This window comes from Onychomys torridus, chromosome 12, assembly GCF_903995425.1.
Source record: "Onychomys torridus chromosome 12, mOncTor1.1, whole genome shotgun sequence".
In the NCBI taxonomy this organism is placed as follows: Eukaryota; Metazoa; Chordata; class Mammalia; order Rodentia; family Cricetidae; genus Onychomys; species Onychomys torridus.
The window spans coordinates 4144927-4172584 of NC_050454.1; the positions used below are offsets into that span (position 1 = coordinate 4144927).

A 27658-nucleotide genomic window follows, 5' to 3' on the forward strand; every position below is an offset into this window, starting at 1 on the left:
GGGAGTGACTAAAGGGGAATTCTCTGGTAGGGTCAACTACAGGCTAAGGTCAATTAGGGAATTCTAAAAAGTCTTGTGTAAATAAACCAGGATGAAGGTAAGGAGTTGGACTTAATTGCTAGTGGTTCTTTTCCCTTATCTGTAAGTGAGATGAGCTAATGTTGATCTATGTGCAGTTTTGTCCTTGGAAAAAGGTATCTTTGCTGAAATACTTTTGTCTGGAGAATGGCCCTGGCCAGATTTATGTTAATGAAAAAATAAACATAGCTGGGGACAGTTATCCAATTACCCCAAATGTACAGGGAAAGTTGTGCCCAAGATTGAGATGCAGTTGTGAGATTACATGTACACATGACATGGAGATGTATGGTAAATGGGGAGACTCATATCTGTTAATGCACAAGAAGTTTACAACAAGAGACAGCCAGTTCATTCAAAAGGCAGTAATTCCATAATGTCTTGAGTGATGGTTTCCTCTAATAGACCCTTAGTTTTGATAGGTTGACCTTCTGAACACTAGTTGTCTCTGCTGTACACTCCCATGGTCTTTTGCTACCAGGGGCTCTCAATATCTCCTCTTTTTTCATTTAATAAAAAAAGAGTAAAAGAATGTATAATTCTCTCTAGGGCAGCAGGTAATGTGGATAAATTAAAAGCTTGGGGATGACTGGAAAAATTGATAAGTAATGATTTTGAAATTAATAACCAGTAATTAATATTGATATTTAATCAATGTTTGCATAATAATACATATTTATAATCAGTAAAAATATTTAATCAATAATTAATATTTAATACTCATCACTAATCTGTATTTATGATAGTGATCAGTCAGTAATCTGTATAGACGGCAAACTGAGAATTAGTTTAACCATCTAATAGGTATAGTATAGATATAATTGTATATTATAAGAATATATCTGTCCCAAAAAGGAAGCATAGGAGTAACATAAAATCTATCCTTAGCTAGTATGGCATGTATGATTAAGTGTGTCTAAATATTATGGTTCTGAGTTTACCAAAAAAGGGATGGTTAGTTTAGAACATTAACTCTATCTATTAGTCTCTGATTAGTAGTATTAATTCGGTTAAACTGTATTTTAATGAAGTATTGTTAGATAAAGAGTTACCTGAATTAGTCATGAGTATCTGTGGGACCAAGGCTGTAGTTGAAGTTGACCTAATAATTTAAATTTGTAATTAAGGCAATAATAAACTATTTAGTGAAGAGAGGACAATATCAACCTGTGTCAAGGCATACATAGCAAGATTTACATACAGAACAATTGTCAGAAGTACATGAGGGGGATATCTGAAGTACATACATTTCAGGGTCATGAGCAAAATGTATACAATTAGTTATAGAACAGTTGTTAAAAGGTAGTCCAGTCTCTGGGCAAGAAAGTTCCATAAGCAAAAAGGAATGAGGGTGTAGAATTCGCTTGTGGTTGCTTCATGCGAATATGGGGCAAAGTTGTGAGTTCAGAAGGAAATATGGGAAGAGTGGGCCTTTCCATGTGTCATCCATGCAGGTGGCATTTGAATCAGAGAGGTAGCCAGGAGAATGAAGCAGAACCCTCTGGCATGTGGGCTGGAGGGCGGGGTGCAGGGCTGCAGCTAGATAGCACATCTGTGGTCCAGAAGGTGGCAACCTGTAACTCTTAAATGATTAGAATTCCTGCTGGGACAAATACATGTTAACGGCAGAACATACAGTCAAGGATTTTTAAAGAGGAAACTTTTTCTCTTAGGTGTACATTTGGAATATTAAATATATAGTTTTAGCAGATGAGAGAAGGGCAGGAAGAGAGGGAATGCTCCCCGCCTCAAAAAAATGTAGGTGGGAAAAGAAACTGTAGTCAGGTAGTATTCCTCTCCAGTCCTTTTCAGCTTGTGGGGGACAGTGAACTTAGATCTTCCAAATCTGATAAGAATCTTCTTAAAGAGACAAAGACATATTAGCAACATGGTAACACTGGTGATACTTTGTCAGAGCAAATTTATTGAGCCTTTGGAAGGTTTCAACAAAACGGCAGGATAGCAAGAGACTGAAATCTGGAGCATGTTTTATTTTCTTATATATCTCAAATCTTGTTTACCTTTTAGTTAATAAGGGCAGATGTGGTAGCTCATGACTTTGATACTACAACTTGGATGTTGAGGCTTCGAGTTTGAGACTCACCTGTATGTATGGCAAAATTGTGTCTAAAAATACAATAAAATAGCAGTGACAGCAGTGTCTCTGTATATGGCATTAGTGCAAGGCTTATAATGTTCATAAAGAAAGCCCTAAGAACAGTGCTCAGTATACGCAGACACAGGTTTCCCGCTCACCTGACACTTTCTAGAGGGTGCCCTTGGACAGGCTTCTATAAGTGGGATTGTGGTACTTGTGTTCACAGAGGGGTGTGAGTGATTGGATCGTATTCAGAGCATTTGAACACCACATCCAGCATGCCAAGGGCCCTCCTCAGGTGCAACACTGGAGGCGCACCCATTCTTGTTTTATGTTGTTCTTTAGAAAAAGATGGTCCTCCCTTACACAGTGCTGGTCTTGAAGGCATTTGTTTCTGTGGACTATTTTTGCATCCACATTGTCGGTAGGTGTGCTACCACAAATCAAAATTGGTGGGAAATCAAGATTTATGCTTTCATTTTTTTAACGAAGTCTTATTGAGGTAACCAGAGCAAAATTTCACAGAAAGGGTATTATACTTGATATGTTCATTAGTTTAGGGAGTCTTTCTACAGGTAGCTTCCAAAGAAACTGTCAGGCTTATGGAAAATGTCATGTGTTTAGCTCAGCAACACTTATCAGAGATGTCTACCAGTGAAGGGAAAAGTTGTATTCTCAAAGAAGCACAGAGAAATAACTGAAGAGGCTCATATGCCCTCCCCCCGTCTGCCCAGCCCCCCCTTCTTCACATCTAGGTTGAGCTGTGCGTTCCCAAGAGCATTCCTGGAAACCTGTAGACTGGGCTCTAGCACCTCCAAATGTAGGCCACCTTGCAGCTGTAATTTTCTTCTTTGCCCCTCTCTCTTGGGAGCTGAGACACTTGGGAATGTGTGACGTTTGGTGTAGGTGCTTGGTCATGAGTGTTTATTGGCTGTACTGATGATCTTGGTCATGTTTGAGATGCTAGAAGATGGGTAGTCCTGACAAGTGGATCTGCAAAGCGAGACTAGGGTGAGGTATGTGCCATTATCCATTGACGCTGTGGAAAGTGAAAGCAGTGATTATTCCTGGAAATGCCAAGGACTTTCCCTTTGCCCAGATGACCTTGTCTTCCCTGAAGCATTGACTAATCCCTATTCCAGCCCACTCACAAGCCTAAGCAGCTGCTTGCTCTCAGCACCCACCTCAGACACCTCTCTATATAAATGCCCCTTGCTTGGGGGAAGTTCTGGGTGTGTCTGCCTCTGTTTTATGGATCAAAGATGCCTTTGGGCATGTCAAAGAAGGTAAGACTATTTTCCTTCTTCTGCCTTCATGCTACACAGATCATAGACAGGCCTATTTTTTCTTGGACACAACACTAGGTAGCACAGCAGTGTGATGGTTAATCTTGATGGTCAGTTGGTTTGGATGAAGAAACACAGAGGGCTTTGTGAAATGCATGTCTGGGTGTCTGTGTTCCAGAGACAGACCATGAGGGCTCTGTCTACTCAATGAGCTCATCCCTTGATGGGCTTATGAATGACATTGGCATTGTGAGGAGATGGTGAAAGGTACAGGTAGGGCCAACTTGGCAGAAGTACATGATCATGGCTTGCCCTCGCCCCTGCCTGTACTCCCCTCTGTTTTCTGCTTATGAGACATGAAGCTCAGCCTGTCACACTCTCCTGCCATTATGGCTTTCTGACCACCTGGGGCCAAGCGATCATGTGATCATGGACCAAAAAACATCTGGAACCTTGAGCCAAAGGAAATCCTTCTTGAGTTGTTTCTGTCATAGCAAAGAGAAAGTTAACCAACCAGGATCTACCTCAAATTTATGTTCTGTATAGAGTGGTCTGGAGGGAATCATCTCTGTTCCTGTGTAGCTATCTAGACACACCAGAACTATTTATTAAGAAGTCTTTCTGGCTTTCTTTCTCCCTCCACTGAACTCCATTGGTACCATTGTAAGAAATTGAATGTCCCTATGGGTGTGGTCCTCTTCAAGAGCCTGTTCTTGCTTGAATTTGTTATGCTGTTCTTTTCTGTTTGGCTATGGTAGTTTCCTGAGAAGTCTGATGAAACCCTTCCACTGTTTCCTTAAGATTGCCACACTTTGGATTTTTAAATCATTTTTTCTTAGTTTAGAGTCAGCTGGTTGTTGATTCCCACCAAACAGTAGCTGGGATTTTGATTGAGAGTACACTGAAGCTGTTGATCAATGTGCTAAGCTTGAAAGAGAACCAGTTGTGCTCCCCATTCCCCAGTTGGTTTATACTTTTGGGAAGGATGAAAAGTCTCCAGATCTGCAGTTGGCAAGCTGGAGACACAAGAATGCTAAGGATGGTGTTATGGTCTGTGTTGGGTCTCAGACCTGGGAATGACGATGGTGTCTCTAGACCAAATGCTCAAAGGCAGAAAACCCAGGAAGAGATGAGATTTCAAGCAAGAAGAACCCTCAGCAGCCCAGGTCAAGGCAGGATGATTTGCATATTACTTGTGGGCAGGTCAGGCTTTTTGCTCAATATAAGCCTTTGACTGACTAGGTCAGGCCTTCCTCCGAGGGAAGGGAAATGCTACGTGCTCTGACTTCTGGTGTAAATCATAATCCCATCTAAACCCCACAGACATATCCAGACGAATATCTGACTGGATATCTGGCGCATGTGGAGTAGTTAAGCTGATATGAAACTAACCCTCGCAACTGTTTGGGGGTCAAATTGTTTTAAAACCAAACCCTCAAACTAATGAACATAAATATATTCTCACATTTATTTAAGTCTTTTGATAATGACCCCCAGGATGTTTCATAGTTTTCAGGAAGATCATGCCCATCTTTCATTAAACTGTTTCTTCAAATTGAGATGCAATAATTGCACATGGCATGTGGTCTTTCTCAACTGAAAATGGAATGCAAAATGTATTTCCTAAGTATCTGTGAACTGACACTTTTGAGGACTTATATGCAGAGGCTTTAAGAAGGGTGACTGTCAAGCCAGGCGGTGGTGGCACACGTCTTTAATCCCAGCCCTTGGGAGGCAGAGGCAGGCGGATCACTTGTGTTCAAGGCCAGCCTGGTGTACAGAGTGAGTTCCAGGACAGCCAGGGCTACATAGTGAGACCCTGTCTCAAAAACCAAACCATACAAACAAACAAAAGAGCTTTTTAAAAAAGCAGCCATGTTGCTTATTGTTGGTGGAAATAAAAGTAAAAAGTTTGTAAGATTCACAAGCTCACAGGAGCCAGGCCGGCTCACCCGTGTCTGTGTCCGCATGTGCAGCTCTGCACAGACTGAGGAATGGAGGGAAGAAGGGAGTGGTGGAAAGCCAGAAAGGAGGAGAGAAATCAATCTCTTCTCTTTTAGCTTTGAACCATTTTGAAAGTACTATTCATACATTTCCCAGAAGCAGAGAAATAAAGTAAGCATGAGCTAATGTTTCTCAACCTCAACACACTCTTGGATAACTAAGGTTTCCGTGTGTCCACTTGACACTGCTTGCAGCATGGGTCACCACATTAAAGCACTTGTCCCTGCCTGACTCAAAACCGCATGTTGGCCATCAGTGTCCCTGGTTCGCCTCCCTTCTCTAGGACTTAATGCATAACCGACTGCTGTAGCTCCCTCCCTCTACCTTCACCTCCATCTCTCCCTCCAGCATTGTCTGGGAAGGCCCAAGCAGGAGAGTCTCCACAGAGACGAGGCCCTTGGAGGTGTGTTCTCAGTATCTGTCATAAAGAGTCAGCTTCATGGAGAGGGACTTTGGTACAGGAGGAGGGCCTCTCTCAGGACAAGTTCTGGGTCCTGAGGCCGATTCTGCCCCCTTGCTCATCACACGAGTCCTAGATCACACCTCAGTGTCGTTTCTTTGGAGGAAAGTAATCCCTCTGTCTCCCAAGAGCCCTTATGAGGACCAAAGGAAGAGACTGTTCTGGTAATGATAAACAGCATACAGGTGTAAAGTGTTCCAAAAATTACTCACAGTTATACCCTGGAAGGCTGCACCTACACTCCACTGGTATCCAGAGGGCTGACAATAATCCTTCTTTATTTGAGATGGGATTTCACTGTGTAGCCCTGGCAGCCCCGGAACTCACTCTGTAGACCAGGCTGGCCTCAAACTCCCAGAGATCCACCTACCTACCTCTGCCTCCCGAGTGCTGGGATTAAGGGTGTGCACCACTACGTTCAGCAAAAGCTTTGATTTTTAAAGGCACACATGGTGAGGTATTTGTAAGTAGGAATGACTCATGAGATTTGTTTAAAAATAATCTAGAAGATTCAGAAATAGATGGAACTGTAAACAACAACGTCCATGAGTTGGTCATTGACTTTGGTCCATGGGAGTTCTCTATATCCATGCGTACCCATCTTTCTCATTATCTACTGGGGACAAAATTACATGAAACACTGCTTGTCCTTTTATGTGGTGAATTCTGATATTTAACCTTATAGCTTCTTTTATTTTAATAAAACTGGTTATTATACTATAACTTCGACTCTGAGACCAGGTGTGTCAGGATGGTATGACCATGGGCGCCAGCTTGACTTTGAGACAGTAAAATGATACAAAAGCTCATGGAACAAGTGATTGCCACCCACTGTAAAGTGATCCTGGGTTGTGTACAGTGGGCTGGACAGAACCACCTGCTATAAAGTGACCCTGGGTTGTGTATAGAGGGCTGGACAGAACCACCTGGTATAAAGTGACCCTGGGTTGTGTCTAGAGGGCTGGACAGAACCACCCACTGTAAAGTGACCCTGGGTTGTGTCTAGAGGGCTGTGGAAGTATTGGCACAGAAAGGTCTCTTTCTCTGGGAAACCCTTAGAATCGTCCTGTTGGGAAGGGGGACACATGGAACACTGATGAGAAGATAACCATCTGAGTACAAGGGTAAGAGAAGTGGGTGGGTTGACCTTAGTTCAGTATGGCTGGAAAGTGAAGGTTGTTAAGGGAGCAGCAACCTTCTGGAATGAGGGACAAATAAAAAGAGCAAGAGTCACGTTAGGCCCTACGAGAGACAGTTTAACTATTTCAAGTTTGTTTTCTGTTTAGGGTTGTTGAGTAACTGGAAAAATGACCCTGTCCCACTGGACCTTAAAGGTCCCTGTCAGTTATGTATATGTATAGTACACTGTCTCCGTGTCATGATGTGGCGTAGAAGATGCAGACCCCCAAGGAGGACCAGGCCAGAGCACTGATCTCTTGATCCGTCTCTTATTATCCTCCTCCCCTCTGCCATGGGACTTTTCAGAGGATCCACACGGATAAACAATTTGGGATTTTTCAAAACAAAAATCACTTTTGTTCTCAGCAAATTGGAGGAAGTGAGCATGGACTCCTCCCATGCTCTTGCCCCCTTTCCCTGCACAGGGCTCCATCTTTTGCCACATCAACTGTGGCAACCTGTGAAACTAAGGATACATACATGTGGTACTCTTCTAGGTCCATCCTGACTATTAGACAATAACTCAGCTAATCTTCCCCCCAAAGCTAGGGGGATTTATATATTTTTTTTTCCGGAGCTGAGGACCGAACCCAGGGCCTTGCACTTGCCTAAGGCAAGCGCTCTACCACTGAGCTAAATCTCCAGCCCCAGGATTTGTATTTTATCGAAATAAAGTTTGTAGGAGTTGTTGCCTTACCCAACGTCACACATCCTACAGTTAGCTGTGATGGAGACAGCCTGACTCCACAGCCTTTTACCCACCACTACACCTCCCTCAATTCCTAGGCAGTAAGTATAGTGGTGGTTAAGAGAGTTGAGGTGCTATCTTCAGGCAGACAACTGATAGAGTCAGCTGAACTAAGGACACTTTGCTGGTGTCTGTTGGCTGAGCAGGGGAACCTGCATAGCATTTCTATTATGAAAAAGACAAGAAGAAACTGGGAGGTTTGGTTTCTCTGCCATAGCTTCTCAGAAATCAGCCACCTGAGAAACGCTGGAAAAAACAGATAGGACCGGTCCTGGAGTCAGAACATGAACTCATGACAGCCCTGTCTCCAAGAATTACGCCACAGAAGGCTGAACTTCTGTGACAGCACCACAGTCATTTTAGCTATGGGTGTTAGTATATATGCAGCGCTAGGAACACGTCCCGAACACGACAGAACCACGGGAGAGTTTTATTAAAGAGGATAGAGGTGACAGGCCTGTGTGAAACACACGTGAGGAGACAGAGAGAGACTGAGAGCCTCGCGCAAGATGGCACCGGCTTTTTAAAGGTTGGGCCGCGCATGCGTACAGGGACTCCTGTGGGTACTCCATGCATGCGTGTAGATTACATGGCTGCGCGCGCGCTTTACGCAACCACGTAAGGCCACAGAGTCCCTGGTCCCGCGAGATGTCTGACCCGGAGATGGCTATTCTACACCGGAAATAGTTAGGCGGTCCGCCGGGCAAGCCCAACCGTGTAATTGTCTATCAATGGGTACCTGAAAAAGAAGCCACTGGAAGCCAGCAAGGATGAGGACATCCTGAGAAGATTGAGATGGTGAAGGCAACTTGCTCACATAACCTCAGCGTGTGGTCAAAGAGGTCCTGGGCACACTAGGGATGCACCTGCTTGGAGCAGATCTAAAGATGTACTGTGGAAGTTTTGAAAATAGAATTGTGTCCTCAACAGCTTTCCGAGCGGCATGTGGGACACACAAACATGAACAGTGGAGCCAAGGTTTTGGAGTCTGAACTAATGTCAGCTGCCACTCACAAAAGGGGAAGGGACAGTGTCAGCTGCTGCATTACCTGCCCAAGCAAACAGAACCCATATTTCCCAGAGGATTTCAACAGGGCCCAGCATCTCATAATGACAATGTTCAAATGTCCAGGTTATAATTCAGCCTGAGTTTACTCATTATTAAAGACAAAGACAGGAATATTCAAACGGTATTTAAGGAAAAAGTTATTAACAAGAATTGACTCTGAGGTGACTCAGCTGGGGTTGAGGCAGCCATTGTATCTGTGCTCCAGTGTTGAGATTAGTGGAACAACTGAAATCCTCAGCAGAGAAACAGAAACCAGTGCAAAACAACCAAAACCGAAATAATGACGTCTGAAGGAATTCACATCTCAGCTCTATGGAAGGACCCTCCAGTGCTGGGGGAGGACCCTCCAGTGCTGGGGAAGGACTCTCCAGTGCTGGAGAGGACCCTCTAGTGCTGGGGAGGACCCTCCAGTGCTGGGGGAGGACCCTCCAGTGCTGGGAGAGGACCCTCCAGTGCTGGGGGAGGACCCTCCAGTGCTGGGAGAGGACCCTCCAGTGCTGGGGAAGGACTCTCCAGTGCTGGAGAGGACCCTCTAGTGCTGGGGAGGACCCTCCAGTGCTGGGGGAGGACCCTCCAGTGCTGGGGGAGGACCCTCCAGTGCTGGGGAAGGACTCTCCAGTGCTGGAGAGGACCCTCTAGTGCTGGGGAGGACCCTCCAGTGCTGGGGGAGGACTCTCCAGTGCTGGGGGAGGACCCTCCAGTGCTGGGGAGGACCCTCCAGTGCTGTGGGAGGACCCTCCAGTGCTGTGGGAGGACCCTCCAGTGCTGGGGGAGGACCCTCCAGTGGTGGGGGAGGACCTCCAGTACTGTGGGAGGACCCTCCAGTGCTGTGGGAGGACCCTCCAGTGCTGTGGGAGGATCCTCCAGTGCTGGGGACCCTCCAGTGCTGTGAGAGGACCCTCCAGTGCTGGGAGAGGACCCTCCAGTGCTGTGAGAGGACCCTCCAGTGCTGTGGGAGGACCCTCCAGTGCTGTGGGAGGACCCTCCAGTGCTGTGGGAGGACCCTCCAGTGCTGTGGGAGGACCCTCCAGTGCTGTGGGAAGACCCTCCAGTGCTGTGGGAGGACCCTCCAGTGCTGGGGAGGACCCTCCAGTGCTGGGAGAGGACCCTCCAGTGCTGGGGAGGACCCTCCAGTGCTGGGGAGGACCCTCCAGTGCTGGGGAGGACTCTCCAGTGCTGGGGGAGGACCCTCCAGTGCTGGGGGAGGACTCTCCAGTGCTGGGGGAGGACCCTCCAGTGCTGGGGGAGGACCCTCCAGTGCTAGGGAAGGACCCAGTGCAGGTTTGTCTTCAGTTCCGGGGCTTCAGTGAACCTCCTGTGCCAACTTCCTGATTACCGCTCTTAGCTATGAGATAGGGATCATAAACCTTCTCATCTTTCCAAATAGATGCAGAGGGTGGGTGATTTCTAGGGGGAACATGGAGACTGTGATTTAATTCAGGAACGAACACACCTTACATCTGTGTCCTGTTTTGGGGTTTTTCTAGAGTTCAATGTTCTGTTGGCTTCAGTGTCAGCCACTCTGGCTCTGGCTCCCCTAAGGGTCTGTGTTCCTGTTCCCTTTGCCATGGGGCAGTGTTTGAAATGGGAGAACTTGAAAGGGGCAAATATTAGTTTGGTTGAGATGAACGATTAAGTCCTGCGTTAAGCCAAAGGCAAATATTGGCTCATGACACTCCCAGAAATGCCATCTCACCTCAGAAAGGAAGACTTCCCCATCCCACAGCAACTGAGCCAGGCTCCAGGTTCCTAGCACTCTTGCCTGTTTCCTGAGGGTCCAGTTGTACACAGCTTACAGCAGAGAAAATAAATCCTGGGATATTCCTATTATTTGCCTCAGAGATTGAATAATAAAGCAGGGATCCAAATCTAGTTTCATCTGTATCTGGGGTATGGTTCCAATGACAGTTACCACAAATCCTCCACTTTGGGCCTTGTCAAGGACTTCCCAATTTCTGCTTTGGGGCTCATTTTATTAGTCTAAGAGCCAGCACCCAGGTTTCCATGTGCTGTGAGCCAGAAGCAAGCCTGACTAATGTCCTGGTTCTGTAGCAGGGTGAATGTAGAGAATTCCATACTTCTCCCGAATCTCCTTTTTAAAAAAATGAAAAACCTTCTAAAAATGTTCCTCCGACATTCCTCAGCTTTAGTCTCTCCATATCTAGAATGTGGGAATAGTAGGCTTATTGTTGACCTTTGTGAGAGAGTTATCTTGAAATCTAGAGAATCCCCAGGCCAGGCTTACCTGATAACCCGATGTCTGTTCTGTTGAGCCTGACGTGAGCTGTTCTGGCTGACAGATAAGGAGTCCCTGCACATTCTTCCAGAGCACGACATGTCTTCTTTCTGTGTAGTCAGGCATAACTGCACACGTACGTGACTTTTGCCCCTCACTGAGTCCATAAATAGAGGGTTATAGGAATGTCTATATTTGTTGAATGCACTCGGGAGGCAGAGGCAGGCGAGTTCAAGGCCAGCCTGGTCTACAAAGCGAGATCCAGAAAAGGTGAAAAGCTACACAGAGAAACCCTGTCTCGAAACAACAACAACAACAACAACAAAACAAAAACAAAACAAAACAAAACAAAAAAACCCACCTATCTATCTGTCTGTCTATCTATCTATCTATCTATCTATCTATCTATCTATCTTGGATTAAATATCTGTGATTCTGGTCGACTGGGGCTGAAGGAAAAGCTGTGATTAACAGGAGACCAGTAAAACTGAAATCTTTGCTTCGTTGGGACAGTGGATGCTGAGGAATCGGCCACTGTTGAAAAGAGACCAGCATCATTGAGGTGGGATTTGGGAAGTGTCTCCTCGAGTCAGCACACAGAAGCCATGCACCAGAGGTGACTAAATTATACCTTATGCTGAAAGCCAAACCTGGTAGCGTAAGAGTCACCCAGGTGGTACCAGTTTTGATGGCATGAATGGGTCATAGAGAGCAGCTGAGGCTTGCTACTGTGTGGCAAGTCCTTGAGAAAAGACCATTGGTAAGGTGTAATTTCTGGTGTAGTTGAACCCCCAGGTTTGAAGGTGTCAGGGAGAGAAGTTGAGGCTTGGCACCGTGTGGCAGGGTCAGAGTCCTTGAAGAGAGCTCAGGAGAGGCTATTGGTGAAGGTTCAGCCCAGTTGAAGTGGAGACCCCAGGATTCTGAAGATGCCCAAACCATTAGATGACTGCCCAGGACAGCAGCAGCTGTGGAGTGGAGCCAGCCTGAGCCTCCGAGACAAACTGCTTGTGCTGTGGACTGCAGGGCCAAGACGTGACTGTCTGCGTCCCTTTGGAACGGAGAAGGTTGTGCATGAGTCTCATACGTTGGACACTGAGTTATTTACCCTGTCAGTTTGGTTTTGCTTTGTTCAGATTGTGACTGTGCCCTGGTTCTTCTTTCTTGGAGTAAAGTTATTTAATTTAGTTTTGATTTTACAGAAGCCCACAGTTAAGAGACTTTGGAGTTTTATAGACTGTATATTTTAGAGAGACTTTGGATGGTTTAGAGACTGAACTTCTACAATAAAGTAAAAATATTAAGCGTCCTCTCTGCTGAATCAAGAAATGAATGGACTAATGAATTGAATAGATAGTTCTTAAAAGAAGAAATAAGAATGAATGACTAATAATGGCTGTCATCAAGGAAACAGTCAACAGATGCTGACAAAGGATGTGGGAAAAGGAACCCTTCTTCACTGCTGGTGGGAATGTGCATGGTGCAGCCACTAGAGATGTGAGTATGGAGGTTCCTGAAAAGATCACAAATAGAACTACTGTGTGACTCAGCTGCACCACACCTGGGTGTAGATCCAGTGGATGGAAAGCCAGGTACTTGAACATCTGTAGGGAGTTCTGCAATATTCTTCGTAGCCAAGACATGCAACCGGCCTGAATGTCCATCAGTGGATGAGTGAAAAAAGAAAATGAAATACCTAGATACCGTGGATTTTTTTATTCGGCTGTAAAGAATTGTGACAGTACAGCACAGCAAAATGAAACTGAAGGCCACTGGTCACTATGTTAAAAGAAACAGGCCAATCAGACAGAGTTCATTTTTCTCTTATATACAGATTCTAGGTATGTGTGTATGTGTGTGTATGTGTGTGTGTGTAGGAAGGGAGCCAGGAGAGGAAGAGGTCTAAGTGGGGTGAAACAGAAGGGAATGGGATATGTGTCATGGGAGGCGTGGGGGGCTATATAGGGAGAGAAAGGGGACCATGAAGAAAATGTGATGTGGAACCCATTTGTTTCTATACTAACTTCCCAAATCGTTAAAAAGAATAAATATAAAAAGCTAAATTAAAGAAAACAACTTTACAAAAATTAAGTTATTTAATGAATTTGGAAGAAATTAACTGAAAGTCACATGAAAATGACAGTTTATCAAATAGTTAAACATGAGAATAAACACAGAGCATCTTAGAGTTCAGTAGGTCTTGGGTTCAAGTGCCGGTTCTGCCGTTTACCAGCAGAAGTCCATTGAGGACCTTGGATTCAGCTTCTTGACCTGTGGAAAGACCAACTTCACAGCCCTGTTGTGAGGACAGAGTGCTCTGTGCTGTGTAGATTTTGAAGCACCCCCCCCCATTGTGTCTGGGTGTCCAGAATTGATGACATGAATCCAGAGACCTGGCCTGACGCTATGGACCTGCCACTTCCTATCTGGCAGAAAAGCCCTGGGAAGAGTCTGTAGTAATTATGTGCCTGGGCCACCAGCTGGGTCCCTCCTGGGGCTGGTCTGGTATTGCTCTTGCTTGCGTCCTTCCCAGGAAGGTGTGGCCTCATCCCATTCTGTGAAGGCCACCCTACTGTAAGCTATAACATGCTTTAACTACTGCCTATGGTTCGGATTGGTTCAGTCAGAACCCATTGAGAACAATGCTGGGCACCAGAATGTTGTTAACAGTGCTGCCCAGATGCTGTTAGCAGACTTGAGCAAGCCTTGCTCCTCAGATTCCCTTGCCCTCTCTCTATACATGGTGCCCTGTGTGGGCTTGGCCTGGTCCTATGGAAGACATTAGTTTACTAAGATGAGAGCGCAAAGCACTTCTTACCCTGGTAACCTTAAGGTGTGGTTAGCTGTATTCAGTGATTGTGCCATTTAGCAAATGTCTACTGGAGGGATGGCTTCCAGGTTAAGACCATGGACTGCTCTTCCAGAGGGCTCTGGGTCCATTTCTAGCATCCACAGCTCAAAACAGCCTGTAACTCCAGTTCCAAGGGAACCATGGCCTTCTTCTAGAGGCCCGCTTCTGACCGCCTCAGGCACCAGGCACGCACATGCTTCTCAGAGATACGCGTAGTCGAGACACCCATACACATAAAACTATAATTTAAAACAATGCCAGGGAACGCTGGCCCTGACTTCCTTTTGCACAGATGGGCAAGGACACGATAGAATGCAAGAACAGCCCTTGGCATGCCCCCAGACGTGGAGGGGCGACACAATGCTTAAGACAGCACTTACAGGGTGACTGTTCTCATAAAGGACACAGTTCCAACAGAGAAATTTACGACATCAGACTTAAGAGAAAACTCTTAATTTTGAGACAGGCGGCGTAGAACTCACTGTGTAGCCCTGGCTGGCCTCTCCTATCCTCTGACTTCTGCCTTAGTGCCGGAATTTTGTTATATACCATCACGCACGTCCAGGATTTGAGAAAACTATTAATGTTTGACTTACTTCCTATCTTTCTTTCCTTCACAGCCATCTGGTCCTCTTTTGCAATTCAGCATATGGGTCTTGCCGGCAGTCCGTTCCCCTGCTGGCTGTAACTATGTTGCTGACTGTCCAAAGCGAGACCTGTCAGGGCCAAAGGGCATCCTTTCCCTAAGGAAAGGGCAGGCCCGCTGACTCATCCAAAATTGAGTTTAGACCCAGCTCAGCCTGAACCATAGGAGGATTTCTGGCAGAAATTAAATAATTTCTCAGGAACTAGGGAAGCTGTTCCCCATTTGCCGAAAGGAGTCAGTTCCCTTACCTCTGGCTAAAGGGACACTGTGGTTCTCAAATGAACACATACCTGTGGCTCCTGTCAACATATCAAGGTCCATGGTAGCCTCCAAACTCTCTCAGTCCCTACTCACAAGTACTTGTTGCTCATTTCAAAGTCTATTCCAGCACTCTAGCACCTCTCACCTCCTCCTTCAGCCTCAGCTCCCCCAGCTCATGGGCTTCCCTTCCCGCAGCTATCATTCTTCTCATAAGCTGGCCCTTCTCACTGATCTTGGCTCCTGCTCTTCTCACCAAGCTCCCTCTCTTCTCTGCTCTTCTCTCTCTGTCTTGCAGAGAGCTCTGGCCATGTCCAGTCCACTGGCCAGGTTCACTCTGCTTCTCTCTGCTCTGGACTTTCCCAGATGCCTCTGGCTATTTTCTCCCTCTTATCTACTATAACCCCACTCCCCCCTTAACCAGACCATGGATCAGTCCTGTTGGCAGTTCCGTTACCACACTCCCCACTTTCCTTGCATAGCTCTGGTGCCGACACCCTCACACACGAGGCCTCTTTGTGAGACAGATGCATTTGCCGGATGAGGGCTCAGCTGGGGAGGGAGGCTCGTGTCTGATCTGGCAATCACTGAAATCCCGGTTTTACACTGATGCTCTGATTTCTAAGCACTCAGTCTGATTCTTCTGGATAAACTTAGAATGAGTTACCCCTGCCAAATGAGGGGCAGTTGGGAGCATTTAAGTACCTGCTTACCATTTAGCCATCTGGGGAGACCTGCTCTCTTGGAGGTGTGATTATGTCCACTGCTGGAGCTGTCCAAGGCAAGACTGGGTGCACATTCTAGGTGCTATGGTCCTAGATAAGAAAGTTATGATAAAGTTAAAGTAAGCTATGAAAACCACTAGTCCTTCCTTGCACAAGGTCTCCTGGGAACCACTAAAAATGTTCAGTATTTCAAAAAGCATGATGGGAAAAGCCTGTGTTCCACAATAAATATGCATGGCAAGGAAGTTGGGTTTCTATGTGTCACACTGCACTTTTATTAGCATTTTGTGTTAACAATGACTGTCTCCTTGGCAGACCTCTTATGGGGAGAAATGTCTGCTTATTTAACAGCATGCAAGAGCTGAGGTTCCTGGTTAAGAGCTGTTGAAATCTAGGGATTCTGTCAGGCTGAAACAAAATACAAAAGGTGTGAAATGGTTTAGAAGCTACTGACGCTGACTAAATGGAGCTCTGGTTAGTGTGTGGTTCTACTGGAACCCCTGGGAAGCAGAGGCCGGATGAAGGATCTGCATTTGAACAGTCAGATCATGTTCTTAGGTTGGTAGAAATAAACCTCCAGGCTGTCTTTACTGGGTAGCTCTCGTTGTTAGTTGCTACAACAGAACTAGACAACATGGACTGTACAACAGACAGTCCATGAATTGCCTTGACCTAGAAGTGACCGCCTTTATTTTGCAAAACATTTGACAATAACTAATAAAATGATTAAGGAGACAGAAATCAGGACAAGGTGGTAACCAGCAGCAGCCATGACTTGGTAGCCCAGTGAATGTTATTTATTATCCTAACAGCCAATTTGTGTGTTAGGATAATATGGCTTACTCCATTTGGACTACTCCCTCTGTAGACGAGCTTGGCCTTGGACTCACAGAGATCCATCTGCCTCCACCTCCTGAGTCCTGGGATTAAAAGTGTGCTCCACCACTGCCCAGCTAGAGAGAGAAAAAGAGACCTTTTCTGGAGAGATATAATACACATGGAGCTATTCACGCCAGAAAGAGAGTCCATGACAGACTTAAGTGATGCTTGCACCAAAGTCCAACTTGGTGGACCAATGAGTTTTTATTGGGATTACTCACTGGAGTTTGGGGGCGGGGTTACTTTACAGGAGCAGGATGACTCACATACAGATGCATCACTGAAGAGCCCAGCTTGGACGGGCGACAACTCAGGAAGGCTGCATCTCCAGAGCTCTACATAGCTGCCAGGCAGCTCAAGGAGCTCCCATTGGCAGCTCAAATGTTTATTCTGTAGCCTTAAGGAGGAGGCCATCTCGTGAGCCTCCGCCTTCCTCCTGGGTGGGGGAAGGATAATGTTCCAATTTGGAGGAAACTGCTAGATAACAAAGATGTCTTAAAATGATGTAAATTCTGAACCTCATTTCTTCACTAAAGAATATGCTTGTCAATATCCTGGCTCCTAGGGTGACAAGGTCAATTTTGGTAACATAAAATGCTATCACACAGTAGGATCTCAGTGAAGAAATCTAAGTATCTTCTATGACCTACAATCTATGAGCTGCCATTGCAGCTCCTCCTTCTCTCCTTCCTCCTTCCACCCTCCTCTTCTTCTTTACCACTACCACCACCACCACCTCCACCACCACCTCCACCACCACCACCACCACCACCTCCACCACCACCACCATCACCACTACCACCTCCATCACCACTACCACCACCACCACCACCACCACCACCACCACCACCTCCATCACCACTACCACCTCCACCACCACCACCACCTCCACCACCACCACCACCACCACCACCACCACCACCACCACCACCACCATCACCACCACCTCCATCACCACCACCACCACCACCACCACCTCCACCACCACCACCACCACCACCACCACCACCACCACTTCTTTGTTTTGCTTTTTGAGACAGTGTCTCACACTGTTGCCCATGCTGGACTTAAGCTTCCTATCGTCCTGCCTCAGCTTCTTTCCTGAGAGTTGAGGCTGTAGGCGTGAGTCACTAGACTTGGCTGTTGTTGGAGTAGCTTTTCTGGAGGTCTTCCTTTTGAGTCTTCTCCAGCCCACTGCTGACTGGAGCGGATTCTCAGTACAGTGGCAGGACTGAGACTTCTCCAACATGTCCCCCAGAGAAAGCCAAAATTCTTATGTGATCCGATGCCTCTCAGGACCCAGTTCTCTGCATGCACTCTCTGCTCCAGGCCTTGCATTGTTCTGGAAGCATGACAGGCTTATTCCTGTCTGGGAAGCCTTCCTTTCATGTAGAGCCCTCTTCTCTCAGAAGACTGCATGGCTCCTCCATGCACCTCCTGCCAGTCTGTTAAGATGCCCTGTTTTCAGTGGCCTTCCACACACCCAGTACTTTGCCCACTCTCTTTGCCTGCAGCAGCAGCAGCAGCAGCAACAACAACAACAAACATTATCTCGGCTGGAAAGATGGCTCAGAGGTTAAGAGCACTGGCTATTCTTCTGAAGGTCCTGAGTTCAATTCCCAGCACCCACATGGTGACTCACAACCATCTATAATGAGATCTGGTGCCCTCTTCTGGTCTACAGGCATACACTCCGGCAGGATACTGCATGCATAGTAAATAAATAAATAAATCTTGAAAAAATAATAAAGACTTAATGCATGAGAATGCTCTTTAAAAAAAATAAAACAACAGACAAACAACAAATATTATCTCTTTCCAAAGTGCCACCTGCATATGTATTTGCTTGGCTCCTTTATTTCCCCCAACTACATGGCGAACATTAGGCACTGAAGTCTCTGGCCACTTTCAGGACTTCCCACCTCAGTCTTCATTGGTTGAGTGTGACCACTGTGACCACTGGGCATATGTTTCCACCACACTCTGGACCACTGCAAAGGTAGAAGCACCTCCCCACCTCCCCACTCCTGTGCTCTGAGATGATAGGGTCTAGGCCTTTTTAGACATAAAACCAAAGCAACAGTGAGGAAAACCGTGAGAACTGCTGAACTTGAAATGACGGGTATCAATTCCAGGTCCGAAATCTGGTGCTCATTTTGCAAGACTTGGGAGAATGTCAATGATACCAGGGAGAAGCCATCTTTAAGAGAACAAGTTTCATAGGAAACTCTTTGAGAGTGCAATCTCTGTTCTCTCAAGGATGATCACACAGTTAAGACAGTCTAGATCCCTGTTGATGACCTTATATACTATAAACAAAGAATGTTTTAGGATATTTGAATTCTGTTTCCTCATGGAAGCTTAGCTGAGAAAAGCTGCAGGGATGGGAAATGGTTATGAAATCCTAAAGCACTCAAGAAGAAAAAAATTTATATATATATATATATATGGTGGAGGCAGTAGAGATTAGAAGGAAGTGAAACAGTCCCTCTTCCTGTTGTGGAGACAGACCTAGTTTTCTATTTTTCGGAAGCATAGGGGTGTGGTGTAGTGCAGGGGAAGAGCGGAGAAGAAGAGGTGGATGTTGCTTAGCAGTATGATGTTTGCTCAGTCCTCTTTATAGGCTCCTTCTATGCCTTCCTCCTCTGCTTATTCCCTTTGATTATGGAACGGAATGCAGATCGGTCTTTGGTGTGGTAAGACTGGGGGAGATGCCTTCTGGGCATACGGCATCTACTGCGTGCCCTGGGGAGTGGGTGTTCTACAGAAGGAGAGCTGATGGGACATGAAGGACTGCTTTTCATCAAGAACCTGTACACTAGCCTGGCCAAGATTTGCTGATTTGCCTGTAGGCTACAAGGCAGAAAATAGCAAATGGCCAGGAAGTGTTTCATTTGTTCCAATTAACTGGCTTTAGTCAGGGACTATAGCTGTGGGGTCAGTGCTCTCTTCCCTACAAGTTCTGTTCAGTAGGCTGTCGGACAACCTCTGTGGTAATACACTCTGGTGTTTCTGAAGACTTGAGCATCTCTTCCATCATTGTCTGCCAGGCTGGAGAAACATCAGAACTCTGGTAAGAGAACCCTTTAGAAGCCTGAACTTTTTAGAAAGCCCCTTTATCCTTAAGGCTTTGACTGGAGCTGGATTCCGCCTCTACCCCTGCCCCACCCTTAGCCTTAGGAAGCTTGGCTTCCGGTAAACATTACAAGGGCTGCTGCCCCTCCAACGGCAAACGGCTCAGCACTTCCTAAACTAACTTTCCAGAGTCTCCGGCTACCACTCACTTTCCTGTTGCTTATCATGTGCCCTTGTTAGCAAAATAATGACTCGTCGGAAGTGTTTGGGCAGAAGTTTGCTTCCACTTCAGTGGGAGTTTTCATCTTGACCCATGGTGGTTTCCAACTTTCGAAGCTTGGGTGTTAGAACCAGACAGCAGAAGTATGTTCCCAACTGCTACTTATATTCCCTCAGGAGCCACCATAGCTGCAGTCATGAAGTGAGCCCCACCACATTGCAGGAGCATGCAGAAAGCGCTCAAGTATCATTGTCTTGGGAATGTGAGATAGTGTGACAAAGGCATGTCATTGAATCCTTACCATATCTGGTAGAGACTTGTGTCTTGCAGATGAAGTCCAAGGCTCCCTGAACTTCAGCGGTTCACTGGCTGGGGGTCACAAAACAGACAGGTAGAAAAGCCGGGATTTCAGTCGGGAGTTTTGAGGCAATAGCTCCAGCTGAGACTTTCTCCAAAGTTGGGCATTTCTCTCTATTTGTGATAAAGTGCTACTAAGCCACCCCATTTCTCATATGTCATCGTTTTTTCAAAACACAGCTTATGGTAAATACCCAAAGAAAGGATATTCAAAATCTTAGCCCCAGTTTTCAAAGTCTTAGTGCGTAAGTCAGGCGTTAAATGGTTCTGTTAAATTGCTGTAAACACGACTTGCTCTTGATTCCTGTGCTGTTTTTCTTCCTGGATTTTGAAAGGCTCTCCCAGGCTGTTGCTTCTCTCCATACCTCACTTGGAGCAGCGCTGTTCTAGCTGTTCCTCCTCAGAGCATGGCTATAGACTGCCCAGCTGCATCTGAACTGGATGGGGAGTGTAGGCCAGGGGCAGAGGCAGCAGGACCCTAAACAACAAAAAAGCATTCCTGGTGCTTCTTAAATGCACATTGCTCATCCCCAGCACAGACCATTGAGATCAGAATGATTAGGATAGTAGGTAGGAAGCTACATTTTGACGGGATGTTTTGTTAACTCCCTGGAGAATCATGGTGCTCTGCAATCCTGCCATTGGAGGTAATGGCTGAGGCGGTAGAGAGTGAAGCTGCTGCAGTTGCTTCCGGCTCCCCATCACCATCTGTACTCTTTATTCTCACATCCCCCCCACCTCTCTCCATCAGCACTCACCCGATGAATGGTAGTGAACAGGTTTTGAGTGCAAATGCCTTCTGGGTAGAGGGAGGTCAGACCGTGAGGTGCAAGCAGCTAGTGGAGAGTGAGCACACAAGCTAGGGCATTTCAGTGCATAGAGATGGGGGAGATGAGGAGGAGCCAGCTACAGACTGCTGGCAGAGGGGGTGTGACCAGTAAGATGGAGAAAACCCAGGAGCGTAAAGGGTGTGTGTCAAAAGGAGGATATACACTCAGGTGCGCAGAGTCTTGTTGATGGCTGAGTGGAAGGAAGGGCTGAGTGTAGACTGCATGGTTGGCAACATGAGGGTCCCCGTGCCTCTAACAAGAGCAGGTTCGTGAAGTGGGGGGTTTTCAAGTGAGAATGGAAGATGGGAATTGAGGAACAGTGCATGTGGACTATTTCTCAGAGAGTTTTACTACAGAGGATACTAGGCCAGGGAAAGGAGGTGAAGTGGGGCTGAGAAATGGAGACAGAGGGGACAGACACTGAATTTATTCAGAACCACACAGTGGGTTACCTTTTGGAAAGTTGAATCTGACTTTACAGTTAGTTCCTTCGGCAAAAGAGAAAGCGTTACCTGTTGTAACCTTTTTCTTCAAGTTTTAAACTCTTTCTACTCCCAAATCATAACCCTTGGTCAAGAGGAAAAAGAGTTCGGACCAGTCTTCTTCCCTGTATAGCTTAATGCAAATACATTTGAAAAATATTTTTTCCATGTATGCTTTATCTGTGGTTTGGTTTTGTCTGAAGCATTTTAAAGTAAAATCATCCACTACATATGCAAGTAATCCCATTTCTCCTCCAAGATTTTTTTTGTTTAAATTAAAGTTCAAATAAGGTCTAATTACATATTATTATTCTAGCTTTTAAAATACCTGGTTTTCATATGCCTATTGATTTGCTGATAAAAATCAGTTCCGTGGTCATATAGAAATCTTCTTTTCTGAATTAGTAAGCAGAAATGTCTGTGAACTTTCCTATTTACTATTTTAAGTTACCACCCCCCACCCGCACCCCCATTTCCTAGTAACATTTGAAGCCTGGGCAATATGTAGATTAAACATCTGTGGTAAGGGTGTTCATAGGTGGTGCTCTGTGCTCTGTGTGATCTTGTACTGGGGGCAAATGCTGTCCAGGTGCCCTGCTTATTGATAAATCATGAGAGACGACTTGTATTTAGCTTAGTTTTGCTTTTTTGATAGAAGAATAATAGTGTGTTTATCTGAAGATTGGGTCACCTTTGAGAAAGGGACACTTATTAATGTAGAAGAAAAGGGGAGGGCTTCATGAAACCATTTCCTTCTGTAGGCAGGAGTATACAGTTTAAGTAGTTCAGCTCAGATGGAAAGCTATCGTGTCATCCTGGAGGCAAGGAAAACCACAAAGTCACACTGCACAATAAACCCCACATGAGAGATTTATTGGGAGGGGAAAAAAACCCAGAATGGTGGCTGCCTTTGCTTGGGTGAGAAACAGCATCAAACTGAACAGGAGACAGGGCTTATATAGAGTTTCTTGGGAACGAGGTGGAACTTTTCAGAGTAGAGCTTTGTAGGGTGGAGATTAGTGGGATATCATGTCCAGAGATTGGGGGGTGGGGGCAGAGTCCTGAAGTAAGGGCAGTTAGAGTGATTTGTGGGGTGTTAACATAACCTGACCCTGAGACAAGCGCCAATTCATTGGCCCCAAAACCAGAGACAAAGGGCCAGTAAAAGAAACACACTCTGCCCCGACCAACTCAGCACAAAACCCAGCCAATCCCTGAGCAGGAAAACCAGCCAATCCCTGAGCATGAAACCAACCAATCCCTGAGCAAGAAACCAACCAATCCCGAAGCACAAAATCCAGCCTATCTCCAAGTGTGTCCAAACCAGGGACTGAAATCCAACCAATTCCCACCCTGAAAATCTTCACCTTGGAAAAACTCCGCCACTAAGAAGCCTTATATAAGCCCTGTACCTGTTTAGTTTGCTGCTGCCTTTTCCCACTCTGGCGGAGACAGTCACTCTCCTGGATTCTTCCCTCCCAATAAATCTCTTGAATGAGGTTTGGATGATGACCTTCTTTCGCCAAATTTAGAGCCAGAGCAGAAAAGAAAAAAACTTTCTCAGGAACAGGAACAGGAGCAGAGCAGAACTGCTAGGCTTATGGTAATCTGAGCTGCAATGCTTACAGGTGGAACTGGTAGGTAGAGGTCCTCAGGGGATGGGCTTAAATATAGAATCTACTGGATAAGTAGTAGTCATGGTAGGTGTTGGACCTGGCCAGTTCATTTGAAACAACAAGAGGAATATGGGTGAACTCAGGTAAAGTGGGCTATTACTGCAGAGGAGAAAATTCTGTACTGGGACATTCTGCCTTTCTAGCAAACAAGGAGCAAGTTCATCAGAGACTAGGAGGGGAGGAGAAAAAGCAGAACTCTAGAAGAGTGACAGGTGAGTACATTTGGAAAAGACTATAACTGAGGGGCAATTAAGCATAGATTGGCCATCAGTGATCAATAATGTGAAATGAAATCTCTCTCTCTCTGTGTGTGTGTGTGTGTGTGTGTGTGTGTGTGTGTCTGCATGTGTCTGTTTGTGTATATGTCTGTGCGTGTTTCTAGTCAGTTCAGCTGCATGACTTCGGGGGGTGGGGATGGGCAGGGTCGAATAGGATAGAGAGTTTGATTTAGCCAGAATTGCAATTTGACAAACCATGTGTAATGAAAGTCAGTAGGGAAGCCATCCTAGGATTGACCATAGACTCTAAGGTGGCCAGGAGTGAGGACAGGAGGGAAGGGGACATCCAGAGAAGATTGTTGGGGTTGAGGTAATCATTAGAATAAGTTCCAAAGACTGAAGTGACTATTGGAAAGAGGATGTCTGAAACCAAGGTTAATTCATTGCATAAATTTCTTTGGAAATAATGAAACCATAGTTAAGCCCTTGAGAGTGAGTGACTGAGATCACACTCAACTCCAGTAGAGAAGACTGAAGAACTGTGAGGCCTGGGGACTAGAGTACATTCAGGTAGTGAAGAGTATCACGGAGCGTTGGGACAGATGAAGTGGTACAGAAAATGACAGTGAACCAGTAGGGAAATCTTTCCGGACTGAAAAGGAGCATCTCTTTCTGGATTAGAGAGGAGATGTCAACACCAAGTGGGATACAGAAGTCAATGGCATGGACTGTATAGACTGTTTGCTGCAAGATTGTGAGGAGGAGGTTCTCAGCCTTCAGGTACATGTGCTGTCATTCTGAGTTCACATGGCTCAGGGAGCAGAGCTTGAGCCACTGGGTGTATTTTTACAAGGAGGTGATTTTTCTTCCGTGTTAAAGCCTTTCTGAACAAGAGAAACAGCTGCTTGCACAGCCCCATGTCCCTAGAGGTGGAAATTGTCACGTCGTCTTGAGCAACCAACAGACTAAAGGAACATCTGCCAAATGCTTGAAAGGGGATTCTAGCAGTTGGAACTGATGAAGGGGGATGGGGCTGTGTCAGAGGCAACTTATTCTTTCATTAAAAATGGCTGAGCATTTCTTAGTTATGGGCTAGACGAAGGGACACAGAGATATCTGAAAGGAAGAAGTTCTCTATGTGGTTGGAACAGATCTGCCATCAGGGGAATGCCCCATAGTTGGAAGAGGGCTAGAATAGGCACATAGAGTCATATTGATCTCTATGAGAATAAGGGGCCGGGTGGTGGTGGTGCATACCTTTAATCCAGCACTCAGGAGGCAGAGGCAGGTGGATCTCTGTGTGTTCGAGGCCAGCCTGGTCTACAGAGTGAGTTTCAGGACAGCTGAGGCTACCCAGAAAAACCCTGTCTCAAAAACAAACAAAAACTGAGAATTCAAAAAGCTTGAAAGACAGAAGTTGGTGTTGGAAGGTAAAGTAGGCATGGCCCACATGGAAGATAATCCACTCGGAAGGAAAGTTAAGGGACAAAAGTGTCTGGAACATTGAGAGCTCTTCCTGGGTTCCCCAGATGAATTACTTCCTTTTCTTGTCTGTTTCTCTATTTGTAACACTGGGATAGTATTGGCTTCTATGAGTAGGGGCTAGTGACTAGTCAGTGAAGTGCTGTGCATTAACACTTATCACTGTGGTGGTTGCAGTCCTTGGTAGGGTGGTGGTGGGGCTCTCATCTTAGTTGGTGTTTAAAACAAGCCTGGGATATAGGATCAGTGACCATCCTCACTTTAAAGTGAGTTAGCTGAGTCTTGGGGCTTGAGTCAACCAAGATCATGTGACTGGTGAGAAAAAGAGCATAGACTCTTCCCCCAGATCAGGCAAATAATAAGTCACATGCTCTGAATTGTAAGCTCGGGTCAGTGCTTTGCTTTTATCCAATGCTAAATGAATCGTCGATGTTGTTACCATAGTCTTTAGTTTGTCCTCCAGAGCCAAGGGTCCTGGTCTCACATTTACAGCTGGTTGAAGATCACCAGACTAGCCATCTCATCAGTGACTACCTTTGGAAGACCCTTCTGACGCATGGTAGATCTAGCTAGACCATCTCAACTGGTTTGCTTTTGGGATCAAGTTAGGCATAACTTTTAATCCTCTTAGGAGGCAAGACTTTCTGAGGAAATGCAGTTGATATGACAAAGGAAGAACTTGGGTAGATAGATGGCTTCTTCTTCTTCTGTGTGAGGGTGCTACCAATCAAAAATCTCATGACCCAAAAGCCTGTGTGTTAAGATTGGCAGGAAACCTTCATCTGCAGGCGAGAGGTTCATCCAAGGGTCAGTGCTCTCTGAGGGGGTTATGAAAGAGCCTCTTTGGTCAACAATGCCTGAAATAAGCAAAACCATTTAAAGACCTGCTTCATCCAGCAAATGCTTCCTGAGCTCCTACTATGTGCTCGACACTCACCAAGTGTCTGCAGTTACTCACTGACAATACCATTGAAGAAGGTTGACAAGGTCTCTCATATCTGTAGTGAAAAGAGGCAGCAACCCATTAATATGAATGCACATACAATGGTAAATACCGACACCACAAAGGGACTTATGAGTAGAGGGGAGCTGTCAAAGACATTTTCTGATTCTCCCAGGAGACTGCTCCAAATCCAGTTATCTTGAACTTTTTTCCCTCCCTCTGAGCTGAGGACTAAACCCAGGGCCTGGGACTTAATTAAGCAAGTGCTCTACCACTGAGCTAAACCCCCAACCCTAGCCCTGAACTTTTTGGTAAAAGATAAAATGACATCTTCCATGTGTGCTTCTGTCATGCCCAGAGCCTGCCTTCTGTCTTGCTCCTACTCACGATAGCAACGTCGTCTTTCAGCCAGAGCCCGTGGTCTCTGATGGAGCAGCTTCTCCATTTTGCTGACAAGGCTGGCTGTCAGGGTAGCGGGTGGACCCTGTGGATGCGGCTAGTCCTCTCTGATAGGATCTCTTCCTGTTTCCATTTTACAGGAAAGCTAACGCAGTGTTAGGAGACTCAGTAGTCAAAGGTTATGCTCACAAGCTTTCTTTCTGCTTTACAGTGCTGGGTCTCCAGAAATGGGCTTTGAGGCCAGCTTAGTATTGTGCAGTCAGTGGAAGATGAATACAGATGAAGTGTACTTTCAATATTGCCCCCAATTAGTTAGCCAGCAAACAGAATCAGAATCAGAAAGAATGCCAGCTTCTCAGCAACTTTCCAGGCCTGACCCTTGAACATGCTTGATTTGTAACTGCAATCATGGGTGTAAGGATAATATGTTTCCACTAAAATATTTTAAGTGTTTTCTTCTCTATAGCTACAGAAGTTCACATGTATTTATATTCATGGGGATGTAACTTGAAGGGGTGTTTAGATATAAATGGGTTTAAAAACTGTTATAAATAGGTTTGAGATTAAAACCCTTTTCTTTTTATACACATATTGCTTTAGAGAGTTCACATTCTTTCCTCATTAATCCTCTTTTAATTCCCTCTACTGTAGGAGGTAGGAACTCATTTTACCCTTCAGGAGACTGAAATGCCTATATTCCTCCTTTTTGTTTCCTCAGCCCTAGATTTATGGCAGCTTGATCAATAGTCACAGGGTCTTAGTGCTTGCGTACTTTCGAGAAGGGTTAAGCTGTGCCCTTCTCCTTCAGTGCTCTGACAGCTATTGTGATCTGCCTAGCAATGCCTCAGACTGTTTCCAGTACCACCAAGTGCTGTCTGGTCTGTAAACTGTGACTTTGATGTTCCTCCCAGGTCTCTGAAGATCAACCTTAAATATCATAATGCTTCTCAACTGTTGGTTTTATCTATGATTTATCTGTTCATGTTGCTTGCCTCTTTCTTTTGGGAGGCTTTTTACTCTATCAGTCCTTTATTTTTATTTTTAAATTTTCTTGCAATTAAATTCATTTAGCTTTCCTGTTGCTACTTTTTGAATATAACATCAAAACTGGAAAGAATCAATAAATATAGAGTGAGTTCTGTTTTTAGCTTTAAAGATGTTATACATGTTATGCTAAACATATAAAGCTTGGCTTTTCTTTTGATACACTAGAGATCAAGCCCAGGGCTATATGTTTACCTTACAGATACTCTACCACTGAGCTAAATCCCTCCCCCCTTGAGCTATATTTCTTGGTTATTTTTTTATCTTAAAGAGTAATTCATGTCTATTTTAGATATTGTTGAACGTACATAAAACTTCAAAGATGGAAATGTCCCTTATTCCACAACCCTAGGCACCAATTTTTCCTAGTGCTTTTTCTTTTTAAAGTATTATTTCTGAATTTGGATTGTATTTATAG

The 27658-nt window shown here is 45.5% G+C and overlaps 1 protein-coding gene across 7 annotated transcripts in view; it reads left to right on the forward strand.

Moving 5' to 3' along the window:
* Positions 1-27658, forward strand: part of St6gal1 (ST6 beta-galactoside alpha-2,6-sialyltransferase 1) — a 127973-nt gene that overhangs the window by 56239 nt on the left and 44076 nt on the right. Inside the window, exon 1 of one of the 7 annotated variants that reach the window (XM_036203961.1) lies at positions 19098-19587. The exons of 5 other annotated variants lie outside the window; for them this stretch is intronic. The gene's annotated coding sequence lies outside the window, so the exon portion shown is untranslated. Of the gene's footprint in view, positions 1-19097; positions 19588-23312; positions 23367-27658 lie in introns of those variants that run through there. One more of the 7 variants, XM_036203963.1, reaches the window with a different exon arrangement.